Here is a 17,149-nt window from a genome sequence, read left to right on the forward strand (position 1 = left end):
CTCCTAACTCCCAAACAAGGGATCTATCCAAGGAGACACCTAGTTACCCCTACATCAGCTTTCACAACTGTTCCCCTGCCTTCACTCATGTATCCACCACTCTAGTCCACGACTTAATCACTGCTTTGCCTGGAATATTGCAATATTTCTGCCTCCAGTCTACTCTCTTCAATTCATCCTTCACCTAGCTACCAGAGTAACTGGACTGATGAGCCACAGTCAGACACACTGTACCTTGACCCTGACATAGTGATATCGTTTTGGTTCTCTTCCAGCGTGAAAGACAATAAACAAAGTGATTTTTCTCAAGTGAGAAGCTGAACATATCATGACCCTATTCAACAAATTCTTTGGTTCCCTATCACATTAAGGAGCAAAGGCATAAACTTCTATTAGGTTTTTACAAGGCTTCGCAACCTGGCCACAACCTACCCTTTCAAACTTACTGCACATTATTCCCCTCCAAGCACACTAGGGTGAACAAGGCATTTGGGTGTTCCTCATATATGGTGCGCTGCCCTGGAATCATGCCCCAGAATCAGCTCAGCTAAAGTGCCACATTGTAGAATCAGATGTTAGCAGATCTCCATAGTTGCTACTGTCCTCTCCTTGCATCTATTTTGTGTCTCTGTGTGTGTCTGTGTGCACAGTATGTATGCATAGTGTCTAAAAATATATATATATAATATATATATACTATGTATATATATATATACACATATGTATGTGTGTGTATATATATATACACATATGTATGTGTGTATATATATATACACATATGTATGTGTGTATATATATCTATCCATATATATGTGAAAATGTACATGTTGTCTCTTCCCCACCCCATCCAACTGTAAACCCCTAGAGGGAACTGACTATATTCATGTTTGTCTTTCCATCTCCCAACACCTCACCCACTGCTCAGCACATGATAGGTGCAGATCTTCCTCCATCTCACTCCCTTCTACAAACTCTATGTTCCAGGTCCTCCCACATGGAACTCCACTTTCCATTTCAGTACCTTCACGTTGACTTTCTTATTCCCTTTTTCCTTCCCCCATGGCTTTAATGCTCTCCTTCCTCCTAGTATCTTTGATCTCCTTTAATACTCACCTCAAATCCCACCTTTTATAGGAGGTCATTATGGGCCTCCATGGGCTACCATTTTGTGCTGCTCATTTATGTCAAGCCCGCAATCAATTGAGATTTCCCAGATCTTTTGTTCAGATAAACTACTGCCTAATAACCAAAGCAGCTACGTGGCACAAAGGATAGAACACTAGGCCTGCAGTCAAGACATCTGAGTTCAAATCTAGCCTTAGATACTTACTAGCTGAGCTAGTCACTTAACTTCTTTTTGCCTCAGTTTCCTCACCTGCAAAATGAAGAATAACAATAGCACACACCTCCTGGAGCAGTTGCAAAGATCAAGTGAGATGATATTTATTTATTTATTTATTTATTTATTTGCTTTTTGGCAGGGCAATTGGGGTTAAGTGACTTGCCCAAGGTCACACAGTTAGTACATGTGTCAAGTGTTTGAGGCCGGATTTGAACTCAGGTCCTCCTGACTCCAGGGCCAGTGCTCTACTCATTGCACAACCTAGCTGCCCCTGTGAGATGATATTTATAAAGCACTTAACAAAGTGCCTGGCACATAGTAGGTACTGTATCTGTTAGCTGCCTTATTGTTATTGTTGATTCATTCATTTCCCACCTTGGTTTACTCAAATATCCCTACCCCAAGTGTTCGACATTTTCTGTAAAAAGAGAAATTGCCTTCTAGTCAGGTTATCAAGGGTGGTAATCAAAAATATTGTCAGAGACTTTTGCCAGGATGTAGCTTGTAGAATACCATGAGAGAGGTATTTGGGTCCTAATTTTAGCTCTAGTAGCCCAAGCAAGGTGACCTATTCCAGAAGTAGCCAGATTATTATAATTTTTAAGACTATTTCAAAAAGTATAGATACCTTTCTTTCATATGGATTCCAATCCACAGTTGCCTATACTACACCTTCTTTGGCCTTCAAAAGCTTGACATTTTGGATGATAATTATCCTTGCAGACTGAAGCAACTTTGATTTGCCTGTTATTGGTGGCAGGTAGCAAATCGCTGACCACCAGCTTCATTTCATCCATTTTCTGCCAAATTTTCTAACCTTGTACATCTATTGGCTGCCATTGACCCTTTTCTGCTATGCCCAACAATAAGTACAAGGCAAGTCAAAGGTATTAATGGCGTACACAGTGTGGGGTCTTGTCTCAGTTACTCTCTTTCTTACTACTCTCAAGAGAAGTTGATTTGTAAACACTTAAAAAGGTGGTCACTTATGGGTCAGTATGGGTTCTTCAAGAATAGGTCTCGCTAGCCTAATCTAATTTGTTTTTTTATGTTAGTATCAGACTAGTAGATCTAGACAATGTCCTGCCAGACTAGACACAGATTTTAGCAGACATCTGACATTGTCTCCTAATGATATATTCATATAGTATATGGAGGAGACACTACTCAGATTGCCAGAAAACATGTTCCTAGGAATCCCAGGCTACATAAACTTGTAGTCAGGTTCCAGTAAGAAGACACTAATGTAGGTGCTAAACAGCTGAACACTGGATCTCTGAAAAGCAAGGAAAAACCTCAACCAACTGGAACATGAACTAGAGTAATGGATCTTTGAAGATAAATGTCACACCTGAGGGGTAAATGATTACAGGAAACTGTAAAGGATAGATGGATGGGAGAAGGACATCTCTCTTCTCCCTCCAGGACACTTACATCCCAACATCATTCTCTTTCTCTCTTCCCTTCTCTCTTTTTCCCTCTTTCATTCTTTCTTTCCTTGGTTCAATCTTTCCATTCTTTTTCTCTTTCTGCTTTTCTTCCTTATTTTCACTCTCGTTCTTCCTTCCTTTCTCTCTCTTCTTTCTTTTCTTTCTCTCTCTCCCCTCTTTTCTTTCTTTCCTTTTCTCTCCCTTTCTATCTCTGTCTCTTTCTCTCTGAGTGTGTATCTGTCTCTGTCTGTCTCTTTTTATTTTTCCCTTAGTCTCTTTCTTCCTACTTTAACTGGCTATAACATAAAACATGACATTACTCACTTGCCACCATGGAGAAAAGACAAACGGCTTCCATACCGCTCATTACATCCTACCCAGCATGCCACTGCTTTGGTGGCTTTGGTTTGAAAGTGGGTCCACCAATTTCTCAGAATACTATTCTTTTCCCTATTCTTGTCTTTCTCTTCTTCCTCTACACCAAGCAGAAACTTACCTGATCCTTGGTTAACCGCATTGAACATCGGTTTCTGTGCTCTGTCAGCAAACTTGTCCCCATGATCAATCAGAGCTTCTTTCACTGCCTGGTACCCATGTAACACGACAATACGCTCAACACCCAACTTCAGAGTGAACACTGGGCCATACTTTTTAGCTAGCTGTGGAAAGAGAGGTGGGCATTGGTGAGAGGGTCATCACTGAATTAGGTGATAAACAGCTTAGATTACTATTGCTGACCTTATTGGAGAAGTTCTCAATCCATTATCATCTCCTTCAACACATTTCTGACATTTATTACAGAGAAGGATGATGCAATCCATGAACCCAATCCAAGCTATAGACGGTTCAAAAGGCTAAAATTTCATTCCGTTCCTTGGGCTAGCAGTCAGAAGACTGGCTAATGAGGTACAGTATATGACCTTGGGGCAGTATCCCCAGCCTTTCTGAGAGGTTGATCCAATATTTCATAGCTGGGTGCCATAGTGGACACAGCACTGGACCTGGGATCAAGAAGACCTTACCCAAAATCCAGCTTCAGATACCTCATAGCTATGTGACTCCAGGAAGTCCCTTAACCTCTGTCTGCCTCAGTCTCCTCATCTGTAAACTGAGGATAATAATAACACCTAATTTTAAGGGTTTTGTGAGAATAACTAGATAGTGTTTGTAAAATACTGAGCAAACCTCAAATCACAATATACATGCTATTATTATCATTATTATTATTATTATTCATCTACAACTTTGGGAATAGCAGAGTTGGGAAACAGAGACAATGCTATCACTGAAATTCTGGTTCCAATAGAATCCTGATTCCAATAGAAATCCTACAAATCAGTATCACTGGATCATGGTTATACATCCAGAAGCAACCTTAGGGATCATTTAAACCACAGGTTCTTAACCCTTTTCTTGTTATGGAAGCTTTTAATATCCTTGTGAAGCGTATGAGCTCCTCTGAATGACATTTTTAGAATAAAACAGGATTACAACTGGAAAAACATAATTAGAATAAAATAAAGGATGTCATTTTTCACATCTGAGCTCACAGAACCTCTGAAATATTATCTATGGACCCATTGGGAAGTCATGGTACCAAGATGAAGAACTCCTTTTCTAAACCAATTGTAATTTTACAGATGAGAACACTGAGGCCCCAAAGATCAAGGTATGTCTGGGGAGAACATGATAAAAATATCAGTTAGGAAATCTACTAGGTCAAAATGAGAGCATATTTTTGTTTTCACATGTTAAACTCAACTAATCTCTTCTCACAACTCTGTGAGGCAGATAGGACAATAATTGATAATGTTGTCATACAGACCTAGGAAACTAAAGTCCACAGAGGTGATCATACTTGCCCAAGGGACAAAGCTAGGAATGTCAAACCCAGGCCTTTCTAATAGCAAGTTCAATGCCTTTTCTACCATCCCAGGCTACCTTCAAAGGCTTTGAGATCTAGAGGTCTGAGTTCAGAAATTGCTGGTTCCTCTTGAGGCTGGCCTTGCTTTCAGCCAGGTACATTTAAGATTACATGCAAGAACTGGGGCTGCACACAGAGGATTTCTGTGTTCTCCTTTGAAGGAATGTGCAAGGAAAACATTCTCCACTCTGATTCAACAAAGACTGGAGGGCCCTACCTGTTGGCAGGATCTATTCATTCCTCAGGCAGCAGAAATAATCAGGCACATTAAATATACCTTTTCTTCCTATGGTGGGGAATGAGTATTTTAAGTAGGGATGATTGAATTTCCTCCTAGACATATCTCAAGGGGCAGAGCCAAGATGGCTGCATGAAAACAGCATCTTCTGGAGCTCTCTCACAAGTTCTGTGAGATTCCCATAAAAAAGAGAATCTGAGCAGATTTGAGAGAGTTAGAAACCGCGAGCAGTCTGAGTGGGGGAAATTTCCAAGCCAGGAGAGTCTGAAAGGCCAAAGGAACGAATCTGTAGGCTTGGAGAGGTAATGTGAACTGGTCTCAAGACCAAAAAGCATTACTAGAAGAGCTAAAGGAGGATTTTAAAAATCAAATTAGGGAGGTGAAAGAAAAAAAATGAAAAAAATGGAAAAAAATATCCACTGATGAAATCAAGTCCCTAAAGAATAAGTTTGACAAAATGGCTATGGAGATTCAGAATCTAAATAGAGAAAATGACACCCTGAGAGGTAATATCAACCAATTAGAAAGGAGACTCAAAAGCAAAATGAAGACAGCAACTCATTAAAAATTAGAGTTGAGCAAGTGGAAACTAATGACTCTATGAGGCATCAAGAAGTAGTAAAACAAAATGTAAAGAATGAAAAAATAGAAAAAAAAATGTGAAATATCTGATTGGGAAAACAACTGACCTGGAAAATAGATCCAGGAGAGACAATTTAAGAATTATTGGTCTACCAGAAATCCACAATGAAAAAAAGATCTTTGACAGGATCTTCCAAGAAATTATCAAAGATAACTGCCCAGAGGTCCTAGAACTAGAGGGCAAAATAATCATTGAAAGAATCCACCGATCACCGCCTGAAAGAGATCCCAAACTGAAAACACCAAGAAATATTATAGCCAAATTTCAGGATCACGCAGGATCTCTCAGCTTCTACATTAAATGACAGGAGAAATTGGAATATGATATTCCAAAGGGCAAAGGAGCTGGGACTACAACCAAGGATCAACTACCCAGCAAGACTGAGCATAATTTTTCAGGCAAGGTGATAGACGTTCAAAAAAATAAGGGAATTCCAGACCTTCCTGATGAAAAGGCCAGAACTCAAACACGAAACTCAAGAGGGACATAAAAAGGCAAAGAGGGGAAAAAACCCCACAAACCTTATTAATCAATAAGGGAAAATTATTTACATCTTTATATAGCACTATATCATCTTATATATGTTATATATATATATATGTATATATATATATAGTAGTACAGTTATTATGATAATTGAAAGGGATACACATAGACTGTGGATGTCTGTATAATTAACTGATATAAGGATAAAAAAGAATTAAGAGATATAAAAGGTTCTGGGAGAAGAAGTAAGGAGGTAGTAGAAAAGGGTAAATTACATCAAATGAAGAGGCACAAAAACACATTATAGTAGAGGGAAAAGAAGGGAGGGAGAAGAGCAGTATTTGAGCTTTACTCTCATTGGATTTGGTACAAGAAGGGAATAACATGCCCTGATAAGTAGAAATCTAACTTGTCCTACAGGCAGTAGGAAGGGAAAGGGGGGAAAAAGGGAGGGGGGTGGTCAGAAGGGAGGGAAGAAGTAGCAAGTGGAAAACAGTAAGATAACGGAGGGGAATCAAGAGGAAGGGTAAACTGAGGAAGGCAGTGGTCAAAACAAAACTTTGTTGAGGAGTGGAAGGGGAAAGGGAGAAATAAAAGCATAAACGGGGGAAATAGGATGGAGAAAAAGACACAGACAGTAATCATAACTGTGAATGTGAATGGGATGAACTCTCCCATAAAATGGAAGCAGATGGCAGAATGGATTAAAAACCATAATCCTACAATATGCTGTTTACAAGAAACACATTTGAAACAGGGGAATACACACAGGGTAAAGGGAAAAGGCTGGACTAAAATATATTGTGCTTCAGCTAAAGTAAAAAAAGCAAGGGTAGCAATCCTAATCTCAGACAAAGCAAAAGGAAAGATAGATCTAATTAAAAGAGATAAGGAAGGACACTACATCCTGCTAAAAGGCACCATAAACAATGAAGCAATAACATTGTTTAACATATATGCACCAAGAAGTATGGCATGCAAATTCCTAGAGGAGAGGTTAAGGGAGTTACAGGAAGAAATAGACAGAAAAACTATAGTAATGAGAGACCTCAACCTCCCCATCTCTGAACTAGATAAATCTAACCTCAAAATAAACAAGAAAGAAGTTAAGGAGGTGAACAGAATTTTAGAAAAGGCAGATATGATAGACCTCTGGAGAAAACTGAATGGGGATAAAAAGGAATATACTTTTTTCTCAGCGGTACATGGCACATACTCAAAAATTGACCATGTACGGCAGAACCCACAGAACAGCAGAGGGAAGCAGGGCTCCAGCCCAGGACAGCCTGGATGGTCTCTGGGTGAGGTCTATTCCACACGGAGCTGGGAGCTGGGAGCTGGGAACGGAGTGGAACAGAGCCCAGCCTGAGCGGCGTGGAACAACCAAACTTGGAGTCGGGCGGATGGGGCCCCTAGCGCCCTGAATATGTGAGCTGCGGCAGTTACCAGACCCCTCGACCCACAAACACCAAAGACTGCGGAGAAGGTTAGTGGGAAAAGCTGCGGGAGTGGAAGGAGTTCGCGGTTCAGCTTCTAGCCCCGGGGGCAGCGGAGGTGGGGTTGCTGCTGCTTCTGGCCCCAGGCCCACCTGGTGGGAGGAATTAAGTGGTGGATCAGAGCAGGAGTGCAACAGCCTGCTGAAGATCTAAGCCCAGCCCGGGCTGGGGGTTCTTGGGGAAGGAGTAGTGCGGGTCTGACAGAGCTGGCACCTCCCCCCCAAACGTGGAACATAGAACTCGTTAGTCTACAAGCAGTCATGCCCCACTGAAAAACTCAAGGGTCAAGTTAGTTGGTTGGGAATATGGCCAGGCAGCGAAAACGCGCCCAGATTCAGTCTCAGACTTTGGATTCTTTCTTTGGTGACAAAGAAGACCAAAACATACAGCCTAAAGAAGACAACAAAGTCATAGAGCCTACAACAAAAGCCTCCAAGAAAAACATGAACTGGCCCCAGGCCATAGAAGAACTCAAAAAGGATTTGGAAAAGCAAGTTAGAGAAGTAGAGGAAAAATTGGGAAGAGAAATGAGAAGGATGCGAGAAAACCATGAAAAACAAGTCAATGACCTGCTAAAGGAGACCCAAAAAAATACTGAAAAATACACTGAAGAAAACAACACCTTAAAAAACAGACTAACTCAAATGGCAAAAGAGCTCCAAAAAGCCAATGAAGAGAAGAATGCCTTGAAAGGCAGAATTAGCCAAATGGAAAAGGAGGTCCAAAAGACCACTGAAGAAAATACTACTTTAAAAATTAGATTGGAGCAAGTGGAAGCTAGTGACTTTATGAGAATCAGGATATTATTAAACAGAACCAAAGGAATGAAAAAATGGAAGACAATGTGAAATATCTCCTTGGAAAAACCACTGACCTGGAAAATAGATCCAGGAGAGATAATTTAAAAATTATTGGACTACCTGAAAGCCATGATCAAAAAAAGAGCCTAAATACCATCTTTCAAGAAATTATCAAGGAGAACTGCCCTGATATTCTAGAGCCACAGGGCAAAATAGAAATTGAAAGAATCCATCGATCGCCTCCTCAAATAGATCCCAAAAAGAAATCTCCTAGGAATATTGTCGCCAAATTCCAGAGCTCCCAGATCAAGGAGAAAATACTGCAAGCAGCCAGAAAGAAACAATTTGAGTATTGTGGAAACCCAATCAGAATAACCCAAGATCTGGCAGCTTCTACATTAAGAGATCGAAGGGCTTGGAATGCGATATTCCAGAGGTCAATGGAGCTAGGATTAAAACCTAGAATCACCTACCCAGCAAAACTGAGTATCATGTTCCAAGGCAAAATATGGACTTCCAATAAAATAGAGGACTTTCAAGCTTTCTCAGTGAAAAGACCAGAACTGAATAGAAAATTTGACTTTCAAACACAAGAATCAAGAGAAGCATGAAAAGGTAATCAAGAAACAGAAATTGCAAGGGACTTACTAAAGTTGAACTCTTTTGTTTACATTCCTACATGGAAAGATGATGTGTATGATTCATGAGACCTCAGTATTAGGGTAGTTGAAGGGAATATGCATATATATATATATGTTTTTGTATATATGTAAGTGAATGTGTATGTATGTATATATCTATGTGTATATGTATGTATGTGTATGTATGTGTATATATATATATATATGTAAAAGAGAGAGCAGACACAGGGTGAGTTGAAGATGAAGGGAAGATATCTAAAAGAAATAAAATGAAATTAAGGGATGAGAGAGCAACATACTGAGAGAGGGAGATAGGGAAAGATAGAATGGGGTGGATTATCTCGCATAAAGGTGGCAAGAGGAAGCAGTTCTGTGGGAGGAGGGGAGAGGGCAGGTGAGGGGGGAATGAGCGAACCTTGCTCTCATCAGATTTGGCCTGAGGGGGAATACCATACATACTCAGTTGGGTATCTTACCCCACAGGAAAGAAGACAGAGGAAGATAAAAATAAAAATAAAAGGGGGGGGGGATGATGGAGGGGAGGGCAGATGGGGGTGGAGGTAATCAAAACAAACACTTTGGAAAGGGGACAGGGTCAAGGGAGAAAATTCAATAAAGCGGGATGGGTTGGGAAGGAGCAAAATGTAGTTAGCCTTTCACAACATGAGTATTGTGGAAGGGTTATACATAATGATACATGTGTGGCCTAGGTTGAATTGCTCGACTTCTTAGGGAGGGTGGGTGGGAAGGGAAGAGGGGAGAGAATTTGGAACTTAAAGTTTTAAAATCAGATGTTCAAGAAAAAAAAAAAGTTTTTGCATGCAACTAAAAAATAAGATACACAGGCAACGGGGTGTAGAAATTTATCTTGCCCTACAAGAAAGGAAGGGAAAAGGGGATGAGAGGGGAGGGGGGTGATAGAGGGGAGGGCTGACTGGGGAACAGGGCAACCAGAATATATGCCATCTTGGAGTGGGGGGGGGGGAGGGTAGAAATGGGGAGAAAATTTGTAATTCAAACTGTTGTGAAAATCAATGCTAAAAACCAAATATGTTAAATAAATAAATTTAAATTAAATTTAAAAAAAAGAATAAAAAAAAATTGACCACGTACTAGGGCAAAAAACCTCACAATCCAGTGCAGAAAGGCATAAGTAGTCAAAGCATCCTTTTCAGATCACAATGCAATAAAAATCATTTGTCATAAAGAACCATGGAAAAATAAGCTAAAAATTAATTGGAAACTAAATAATCTAATTCTAAAGAATGAGTGGACCAAAGAACAAATCATAGAGACAATTAATAACTTCATTCAAGAAAATGACAATAATGAGACAACATACCAAAACTTATAGGATGCAGCAAAAGCAGTTCTTAGGATAAGTTTTATATCTCTAAATGCTTACATGAATAAAATAGAGAAAAAGGAGATCAATGAACTGGGCATGCAACTGAAAAAACTAGAAAAACAACAAATTGAAAATCCCCAATTAAATACCAAATTAGAAATACTGAAAATCAAAGGAGAGATGAATAAAATTGAAATTAAGAAAACTACTGAATTAATAAATAGAACAAAGAGCTGGTTTTATGAAAAAACCAACAAAATTGATAAACCTTTGGTCAATTTGATTAAAAAAAAAGAAGAAAATCATTATCAGTATCAAAAATTAAAAGGGTGAACTCACCTCCAATGAAGAGGAAATTAAAACAATAATTAGGAATTATTATGCCCAATTGTATGTCCATAAATTTGACAACCTTAGGGATATGGATGAATATCTACAAAAATATAAATTGCCCAGGTTAACAGAAGAGGAAGTAAAATTCCAAAATAATCCCATCTCAAAAAAAGAAATTGAGCAAGCCATCAATGAACTCCCTAGAAAAAAATCTCCAGGGCCAGATGGTTTTTACATGTCAATTTTACCAAACACTTAAAGAACAATTAATTCCTATTCTTTATAGACTATTTGGGAAAATAGGCAGAGAAGGAGTCCTTCCAAATTCTTTTTATGACACAAATATGGTACTAATACCTAAACGAGGAAGAGTCAAAACACAGAAAGAAAATTATAGACCAATTTCCCTAATGAATATTGATGCAAAATTTTTAAATACAATATTAGCAAAAAGATTGCAGCCAACTTATCACGAGAATGATATACTACAACCAGGTAGGATTTATTCCAGGAATGCAAGGCTGGTTGAATATTAGAACAACTATCAGCATAATTGATCATATCAACAACAAAACTCGCAGAAACCATATGATCATCTCAACAGATGTAGAAAAAGTCTTTGACAAAATACAACACCCATTCCTATTAAAAACACTAGAAAGCATAGGAATAAATGAAGCCTTCCTTAAAATTATAAATAACATCTATCTAAAACTATCAACAAGCACTATTTGTAATGGGGATAAGCTAGATGCATTCCCAATAAGATCAAGGAACAAGGATGTCCATTATCACCCCTAGTATTCAATTTGGTACTAGAAACGTTAGCTGTAGCAATAAGAGGAGAAAAAGAAATTGAAGGAATTACAATAGGAAATGAAGAAACTAAATTATCACTTTTTGCAGATGATATGATGATTTATTTAGAGAATCCTAGAGAATCAAGTAAAAGACTACTTGAAATAATAAACAACTTTAGCAAAGTTGCAGGATATAAAATAAAACCCACATAAATCCTCAACATACCTATACATTACTCACAAAGCCCAATAGCAAGAGATAGAAAGAGAAATTCCATTCAAAGTTACTGTAGACACTATAAAATATTTGGGAGTCTATCTGCCAAGACAAACCCAGGGCCTATATGAACATAAATATGAAACACTTTTCACATGAATTAAGTCAGATCTAAATAAATGGAAAAATATCAGTTCCTCATGGTTAGGCTGAGCTAATATAATAAAAATGACAATTTTACCTAAATTAATTTATCTATTCAGTGCCATACCAATTGAACTACCAAAAAATTATTTTACAGAGCTGGATAAAATAATAACAAAATTCATCTGGAAGAACAAGAGGTCTAGCATATCTAGGGAATTAATGAAAAGAAATGCTAGGGAAGGTGCCCTAGCCATACCAGATATTAAACTGTACTACAAAGCAGCAGTCATCAAAACTACCTGGTACTGGCTAAGAAACAGAGTTGTGGTTCAGTGCAATAGGATAAGTACACAAGATGCAGTGGTGAAGGACTATAGCAATCTACTCTTTGATAAACCCAAAGAATCCAGCTTCTGGGCTAAGAATTCACTATTTCACAAAAACTGCTGGGAAAATTGGAAAATGGTAGGGCATAGACCAATATCTTACACTAATACTAAAGTCAAAATGGGTTCATGATTTAGGAATAAAGGCTGATACTTTAAGCAATTTGGGAGAGCAAGGAATAGTTTACCTATCAGATTTATGGAAAAGAAAAGAATTCATGACACAACAAGAGATAGAGAGCATTACAAAATGCGAACTAGATAATTTTGATTATGCTAAACTGAAATGTTTTTGTATAAAAAAAGCCAATGCAACAAAGATTAGGAGGGAAGCAGAAAATTGGGAGAAAATCTTTACAACTACTGTCTCTGACAAAGGGCCTCATCTCTAAAATATACAGGGAATTGAGCCAAATTTATAGGAATACAAGTCACTCCCCAAAGGAGAAATGGTCAAAGGATATGAACAGGCAGTTTTCAGAGGAAGAAATTAAAGATGTCTATAGGCATATGAAAAAATGCTCTAAATCCCTACTGATTAGAGAAATGCAAATCAAAACAACTCTTAGATACCACATCTTTCCTGTCAGATGGGCTAAAATGACAAAACAGGAAAATGGTAAATGCTGGAGAGGATGTGGGAAAATTGGAACATTGCTACATTGCTGGTAGAGTTGTGAACTGATCCAGTCATTCTGGAGAGCAATATGGAACTGTGCCCAAAAGGCTATAAAAACGTTCATACCCTTTGACCCAGCAATACCACTTCTAGGGTTGTATCCCAAAGAGATCACACAAGTGGGAAAAGGACCCATGTGTACAAAAATATTTATAGCAGCTCTTTTTGTAGTAGCAAAGAATTGGAAGTCTAGGGGATGCCCATCAATTGGGGAATGGCTGAACAAGTTGTGGTATTTGAAGGTAATGGACTACTACTGTGCTATAAGAAATGGGGAAGATACGGACTTCACAATAACCTGCAAAAACCTACACTATATAATGCTGAGTGGGGGGAGTAGAACCAGGAGAACATTATACACAGCCACAGATATATGGATTCTGTGATGACTAATCCTGATAGACTTCGCTCTTCTCAGTAATACAAGGTGCAAAGACAATTCCAAAGGACTCACGATGGACAATGCTATCTACATCCAGAGAAAGAACTATGGAGTCTGAATGCGGATTGAGACATACCTTATGCTTGCCTTTTTCCCCCCCCTTTTTTTTTCTTTTTTGTTTTTGTCTTTGGTTTTTTTTTTGTTTTGTTTTGTTTCTTCTTTCTCATGATTCATTCCATTAGTGGTAATTCTTCTTTACAACCTGACTATTGTGTAAATAAGTTCAATGTGAAGTTATATGTAGAAGATATATCATATTCCATGCCGTCTTGGGGTGGGAAGGGGGCTGGGGAGGGGGGAAGAAAATCTGGAACTCAAAGTTATGTGGAACTTAGTGTTGTAAACTAAGAATAAAAAATCTTAATTATAAAAAGAAAAAAATGAATGGATAAACATTGCCAAAAAAAAGAATAGCAGAGTGGGGAATAGGGACAAGGATGTCAGTGAAATTCTGGAGCAAAAAGAGGTCCTGATTCCAATAGAAATCCTACAAATCAGTATCATTGCATCATGGGTATAGATCCAGAAGGGACCTTAGAGAGCATTTAAACCACAGGTTCTTAATCTTTTTTGTTGTTGTGGATGCTTTAAATAGTGTGGAGAAGCCTGTGTGTTCCTCTGAAAGATATTTTTAAAATAAAATACATAGGATTACAAAGGAAACCACTTATATCAGAATAAAATAAAGATGTCATTTTTCCCATCCAAACTCACAGAACCTCTGAAATATATCGACAGACCCACAGGGAGTTCATATTCCCAATATGAAGAACTCCTAAGCCAATCATAACTTTACAGATGAGGACACTGAGGCCACAAAGATCAGGGTATATCTGGGGAGGATATGATAAAAATATCAGTTAGGAAATCTACTAGGTCAAAATGAGAACATATTTTTGTTTTCACAGGTTAACCTCACACAATTTTTCTCACAACTCTGTGAGGCAAATACGATACTTATTGATAATGTTCTCATACAGACATAGGAAACTAAGGTCCACAGACGTCATCATGAATCACCCAAAGCACAAAGCTATCAACTGTGACAATCTGGACTTGAACCCAGGCCTTTCTAATACCAAGTTCAATGCCTTTTCTACCACTCACTCCAGGCTACCTTTCAAAAGGCTTTGAGATCTACAGGTCTGAGTTCTGAACTTGCTGGTTCCTCTTGAGGCTGAGCTTGCTTTCAGCCAAGCACATTTAAAATTACATGCAAGGACTGGGGTTGTACACAGAAGCTGCCTGAAGGCTCCTGTGAAGGAATATGCAAGGAAAACATTCTCCACTCCGATCCAACAAAGGCTGCAGGTCCCTACCTATTGGTCGAACCGACTCATTCCTCAGGCAGCAGCAATAATCAAGCACATTAAACACCCCCTTTCTTCCCACAGGGGGCAGTGAGCATTTCAAGTGGGACTGATGGCATTTTCTCCTAGAACTTTGCAGGGCCAATGTGAACAGTAATAGCATAGGATGGCACTTTTTGTAGAATGGATTTCATCGATACCTACAGGGACTTGATAGCACCCAGCTACTGCTGAAACACTGGGCCCTGATGGCCACTACAGTGAATCAAAATAAGGTCTAGAAAACCTACAAGATATCCACCTACTCTAACATGTTGTACTCATTCAAATAAGCTGCTTGAAAAGTCTCCCAAAACAAATTGACAGCCATTAGTCAGGAATGAAACCAACAGGAGCAAGAGTTGTTTACTTACCATGCAAAGAGATTCTGAGACATTCTTAAGGTCCAGCTGCTGTATATTGCCAATAATGGGAAGAGGAACAGGACCAAGTGGAAGCTTTCCTCTTCCAAAGCCCTTTTTCCATGATAAAATGAGAAGCAGACAGGAGATACAGATCAGTAAGCCAACAGCAACGACCACATATGGTTCCATTGACACTGTTCCTTACTGCTAATGCAATACAAGGCTTAGAATCCAAAGCTGGGGAGCACTGCTAACACAAGATCAATCAGCTAATAATTCCTTGGTATCCTGAGTAAGCATCCAATAGACTTGGGCCTGCCCATAAGATAAAGATAACCCTACCCTTGTTCCAAAGTAGGATATTTTAAAGTATCAGGAGGGGCCATTCAATTTGTTATTTGAAGTTTTAATGATTCATCTTGCTTCCTATACACCAGAGTTATTTCCCAATATGGCCCCTTCTCCCCTTACAACCAATACCTTTAACAAACATTAAAGAAAATCATTGATTCTAGGACTTTGAGAGTGTGTGTCATATCCCATAGTACCTTACTGAGAGGAAGTATTTCTTAATCTTTTCCAAGACTGAGGGCGTTTTTATAATATAAAAAACTTTGTTGACCTATTGTTGTTTGTCCTTCGTTCTTGAAGAGGAGCACGACATCAGGGAGGTGATGCCATGACTTGCAAGTGAATTGGATGTAAGCGAGGGAGGGCTATACAAAGTCACCGGCCTCACTTTCTTCTCCAGAGCCATCTAGGTCCACTGACACGATATAGATCAGAACTGGAGATGACCAGATGCAGTGGGAAACCTTGGCCTTTTTAAGTTGAAGTCTCTCCCAGCTCTCATGGAAAGGACTTGTAGGACCTATCATACCTTTATTCAGGAAAACTTGAGTTGTTGAGGAGGAAGAGGTTCCTTTTTTGTTAGTCTTTAATATTTACAATGAACATCACTGAGGCACTTCAGGAACAACTACATTTTTAAAAGATGCCAGGAGACTCTTAAAAACCCAGAAGGCATAATTAATTTGCATAAGATCTTTAAAATGGGCATGGAGTAACAGTGTGGGATGTGTCAGGCTTTCATTGTATAGGTATGTTATGTGAATGAGAGGCATATATATGACCACAAACATCAGGCCACATGCTGCTCCTAAATATCTGCAAAATACAAAATTCACTGCAATCATGACAGCTGAAAAAAAAGCACAAGGGTTTAAAACTTTTAAAATTCCCCATCAAAGTTAATATAAAACATTATTTCCTGTTCATCTTTATCTGATTTTTCCCCTACCATATCTGTCACTGACTGTAGACACATCCCCAGAAACATCTGGAGATAGGTTTCATTGACCAACACGTTATAGTTACGCCATTAGTATTCAGCAAAAACACATTAATTATAAAAATGCTTTTTATAAATTCAGCAATGCTTATAAGTTAATTTGCACTTTAAAAATCAAACTTCACTACAGTTTTGAAAAACAGCATATGTATGTGTAAAAAATGTTCTTTCAGTCTTATTTCAGAATGAAACCTTCTAAGTACAGATCTTCCTAGATTATTCAGATTTCCACCTGAAGAGATTTAGGATGTAGGGTAGACAGGTGGTCACCTCCTCATTCTCAGGCTTGGTATTTATAAATCATCTCTGAGCTCTGGGGAGCTGGGCCACTTCACCCTCTCCCTCTTCTGCTAAAGGCCACCCCTTTCTCCTCTGAGGTCAGAGTCACAGAATCAGTTTAATTCTAGGAAATTCAGCAACATAGTAGAGAAACCCAAATTTTCTCCAGGGATCCCTAAAATACCGGAGTCTAATACCGGAGAGGGAACACCAAAATTTTCTGGGTCTCTGAAGCCCCAAGGGCAATCAACATTTTCTCCAAGGATTCCTGCCACAGGAAGAGTAACCTAAGACAGGCAGCCTCAGTTTCAGAAGAACCAAGATGAGATACACCTCCAGAAAGTATGAAGCTCCCAACAAAGGAAATTTGAGGCTGATTACTTGGGGGTTTCAGGTCAGCAGGCAAACTTTATCCTATATACTTTCACTCATTAAGGCTCTCACAATAAGGCA

The 17,149-nt window shown here is 38.8% G+C and overlaps 1 pseudogene; it reads right to left on the bottom strand.

The window, feature by feature from the left end:
- LOC118828303 overlaps positions 1-15,255 on the bottom strand; it is a 29,375-nt pseudogene extending 14,120 nt beyond the window's left edge.
- Positions 15,256-17,149: the final 1,894 nt, after the last annotated feature.

The sequence above is a fragment of the Trichosurus vulpecula genome, chromosome 8 (assembly GCF_011100635.1).
Source record: "Trichosurus vulpecula isolate mTriVul1 chromosome 8, mTriVul1.pri, whole genome shotgun sequence".
Lineage (NCBI taxonomy): Eukaryota > Metazoa > Chordata > Mammalia > Diprotodontia > Phalangeridae > Trichosurus > Trichosurus vulpecula.